General features: G+C 64.1%; 1 protein-coding gene across 1 annotated transcript in view; it reads left to right on the forward strand.

Moving 5' to 3' along the window:
- The first annotated feature begins 38 nt into the window (after positions 1-38).
- The window catches only part of Elfn1 (extracellular leucine-rich repeat and fibronectin type III domain containing 1), a 55374-nt gene continuing 51779 nt past the window's right edge, over positions 39-3633 (forward strand). The window contains exon 1 of the mRNA XM_005397816.2: positions 39-148. The gene's annotated coding sequence lies outside the window, so the exon portion shown is untranslated. The remainder of the gene's footprint in view (positions 149-3633) is intronic.

Consider the following 3633-nt stretch of genomic DNA (forward strand, 5'->3'; position numbering starts at 1 on the left):
GGGGGAGGAGGTCTGTCTGGAGCCGGCGAGCCCCGAGGAGGAAGAGGAGGAGGAAGCCGCCGCTGCCGCCGCCGCGCTCGGGGATCCGGGCGCTCGCGCTCCGCTCGCTGGCGACCTGTCTCCAGCCGGGGCCCGCACCCCGGCCCAGGTAGGAAGGGGCTGGCGGGGGAGGGGCCCGTCCGGGGCGAGAGCCCCTCTGCCGCAGCTGCGGGTCCACAGGTCCCCGCCCCTGGGGGGAGGGGAGCAGGACAGATGCTCTCGGGTGGTCGCTGGGGCTGTACGGGGTCCCCAGGGGCTCTCGCAATCCCGGACCCCATGCCCCGCCTCGGGCGTCCTCGCAGGGTCAAGCACCCCGCCCGTGTGGCTTCAGATGCGGTGCGTGGAGCTTGTGGACCTCAGGCGCCCCCCGCCTGCCCACCGGGATTGGGAGCTGCACGCACCCGAACTTCGCGGCCGTTGAGCTCGGGCAGGACAAACTTCCCTCCCCGACGCCGGGGCTCCGAGGGCCGAATCTGGAGACCCTCTGGGTTGGGAGGAGCCGCGAGGACCCCGAAACTTTGCGGAGCGCGCCGAGCGCGCAAGGCGGGATGGGCAGGGAGCTGGGGAATGGGTGATTGTGCTTTTGAGTGCGCCCCCAAGTTGGCCCAGAGACTGTCCCCACATATAAAATCAGTCTTAGGTCGGGGGCAGAGGGAGTAGGCTGTGGGGCGCCGACGCTCTTGGATGGGTCTTGCTGGCCCCGCGCCCCCACCACGCCGGGTTGCTGGGCTCCACCGAGCTCTCGGGAAGGACCGGCTCGCGGCTATTAATAGGCGCCCGTGACCCGAGCTGCTAACGGCCAGGGAAGCTGAATGGCTGGGCTTGCTGCGGGTTGGGCTGGGACCCCAACCAGGGCTTACCTCTCCCCAGCTCTTCTGGCCATTTTGTCTCTCTTTCCTCCTCTCCCCTTCTCTCCTCCTACTCTTGGATTTCCGGGTGTCGCCCCCTAACTTTTTCTCTTCCTAAACTGCACGGTCTGGACTATGGCCACCCGCTAGGGGCCCCTGGCCGGACTTGCGCGATCTGAGCACTGTTCCCAGCCGAGTCCACCTCCGCGGGATGGGTGTGAGATTCTTGGGGCCAGCCTGCCCGGGGATGAGCTGGGATTGCCCCATACCGGCCCCGTCCTTGCATCCACTGCCCACGCACAATACATCCACTCCCCCTGCGGGTCGTCGCCATTCCATCCAAGGGGCACTGGGTTCGCCGGGGCAGCGGAGAGCTGGGGAGGTCCTGCGAAGCTCCCGAAAAGGGTTTTGGGGTGTAGTTCTGGTTACATGTGCAGGAGACAGGCTGTGTCCTGGCATCTCCTCTTCCAGTGTTGCACCCCGAGGGACCAGGAAGGTTCTTCTGTTGCTTCCACCCCTACCCCCTCCCACCCCTCCGGTCAGAGCTTGAGCAGTTTCGAGCATTTGCAGAAGAGAACCCTGGTACCTCTTTCCGTCTCGGGGTCTGCGGAGCCCAGCCCCACAAGACAGCTGTGGGGTCTTAGTCCCGGAGGTTGGCCTCCTGCCCCACCTCCTCCCATTAACTCCCGGACCCCAACGCCTTCCAGCACTGGCGCGTCCGCTCCGGCAAGCCCAGAGCTCTGGGAGCTAGGTGTCGCATCTGCTTTTCGCTGCTGCTCCGGGTCTGGGGGAGGGGAGGGGGCGTGGAGCGCACCGTTGGGTCCCTGACAGATGTCCTCGCGCGGTGGCGCCGGCATCGCTGTAAGAGAATTAATGACTTACACACAGGCCTCCGATCTGCGCGGCCCCGGGGGAGGGACAGCCAGAGGGATTTGAGGGACTGGAGGGACAGCTTCCTTTGAGGTGGGCTGAGGGGAGCACAGCCCCTCAACTCCTATCCCCCAAATTAGATGCTTGGCTCTTATGCCTCCAGCAGACCTCTGGCCCCATCGCTTGTGAGCCCTGACCCTGAGTGCCACATACTTACTTGCCGCTGGAGCTGACAGTAGCAGGGAAGGGCTCAGCCTGGTCTTGTACGGTGGAAAGGAGCTCAGAGACCCTACCCCTGGGGAGCAGCTCAGACGTCGTGGTGGAGCGGGGCTAGGTGGCCAGCATAGGGCTCAGCACATAGGTGATGCCCATCTAATGTCCAGGGCTTACTCCCAAGCCCTAACTGCTTTGCCAACGCTGGGGGGTGCGGGAGCGGGCAGCAGCCTCTCTGGGGTCTGCCTTTGGTCCAGATGGTGGAAGCTGGAGCCTTGGGTCTCTCCTGTTCATTTCCCGCTCAGGGCTGGCTGGTCCAGAGGACATCTCAGGAGTGACCAATAAACTGGGGGACCCCTCACCCTCTCCCTAGGTAGACCTCAATGGGAAGGTCTCACAGACACAACAGGGAGGATTGGTGCTCCTGCTTCCTTCCCCACAGTCCTTCCTACCCCACAGTCCTGGCACACTGGGCCTAGCAGTATCCAGTGGTGAACAAGCGAGGGCTGCCCTTGGCAGGGGGCCTGGCTGTGACAGGATCCCAGGGTCGGGGTGGTGAAGGATAAAGGCTCCAGGTCCAATCCTTCCTACGGCCCAGCTGCCCTTCTCTTCTGTCCCTCTGAGATATATTTCCAGGACACACTGCTTTCCAGTCCTTGTCTGTAATCTTGGGGGTACACTGGCTTTTGTCTTGGTACCCCCCATGGGAGCCCCACCCAGCTGTCAGGGGGAGAGGGCACAGCCCCAAATTCCTAAATTCCAGCCAGTGCTCAGAAGGCCTGATAGGGTAGGGGGAAGGCCTCTCAGCGCCCACTCCCCCCGGGAACCCTCCCTGCCTGCCCTGGTGGGTCTGGCCCTGCCACCCCCAGCCTGGGCCAGTCCATATAGGACTGGCTGGTGCTGTGGGCGTCCATTCACATTCCCTCTCTCGTCCTCACACACTATAGGATTTATCTTGATTTGCTGCCTTTGAATTGAGTCAACTCTTTTGTATGCTCGGTGAATTGCCCAGCTGCTGGCGAAGAGCGGAGAGCGTGCCGGGGGTACTGAGGCCGGGAATCAGGAGCGGGCGGGGACAGGAAGTGAGAGGGGGCGCGGAGTGGGTGGGTGGGGGACAGGCCGAACTGAAGAAGGGAAGGAGGGGGCCCGAGGCGAGGAACAGTACTTGCTCAGGGCACTGTCCCGGCTAGCCCACCGGAGGGAGTTAAGAGTCCTCAGAGGGTGAGGGTCTGGGGGTTTCCGCTGTCTCCCAGGGCTCTGCCTCTTGGGCCCCTCCTGACTCAGTTTCCTCACCTGTAACAGCTGGCTGGGGGCTTTCGCAGAAATCATCCCAGAGGTTGGGGTGAGTGAGTGAAGGAGGGGGCTAGCACTCCAGCGTCCTGCACCCCTAGGTCCCAGTCCTCCGGGATTTGGGGTATCTGGATCCTGAGCACATCTTGGCTTGCTTAATGCGGTGGGGGTCGTGCATGGCTCATTCTGGTAACAGCTTCGGCCCCCTACCATTTGGAGGTGGATGGAGGAACTAGAGGAAGCCCCCCATGAGCTTCCCAGCGCCCCAGCCCCTCCGGAGGCGAGCGCCCAGGCCTGGGGGAGGGCAGGCGCGCAGCGGCTGGGAGCCCGGGGAGCGCAAGGGGCGCGGAAGGCGGGCGGGCGAGGGGAGGGC

The sequence above is a fragment of the Chinchilla lanigera genome, unplaced genomic scaffold (assembly GCF_000276665.1).
Source record: "Chinchilla lanigera isolate Chin_1 unplaced genomic scaffold, ChiLan1.0 scaffold00059, whole genome shotgun sequence".
In the NCBI taxonomy this organism is placed as follows: Eukaryota; Metazoa; Chordata; class Mammalia; order Rodentia; family Chinchillidae; genus Chinchilla; species Chinchilla lanigera.